Source organism: Corvus brachyrhynchos, unplaced genomic scaffold, assembly GCF_000691975.1.
Source record: "Corvus brachyrhynchos isolate BGI_N302 unplaced genomic scaffold, ASM69197v1 scaffold614, whole genome shotgun sequence".
Classification (NCBI taxonomy): domain Eukaryota; kingdom Metazoa; phylum Chordata; class Aves; order Passeriformes; family Corvidae; genus Corvus; species Corvus brachyrhynchos.
Window position 1 is genome coordinate 790,578 of NW_008237444.1, and position 281 is coordinate 790,858.

A 281-nucleotide genomic window follows, 5' to 3' on the forward strand; every position below is an offset into this window, starting at 1 on the left:
GAAATTAATTCCATTGTCTGATTCAGCTCTTTCTAGGGTTTCATGTCAGCACAGGGCTTGCTTTTCAAGGCCCAAGATGGTGTTCGGGCAGTGGAGTGAGGCACAGGGTATGTCTCCAGCCATCCAGTGCTTGCTTCTCCCATGGTCAGCACATACTGCTTGCCTTGGTAGGTTTGTGGGAGTGCAGTGTAATCAGCCAGGCCTCCCCATATTTATATTTTGACCATTGTTCCTCATACCACAGAGGCTTTTCTCGGTGTGATTGATTGCAGTGCATGTTT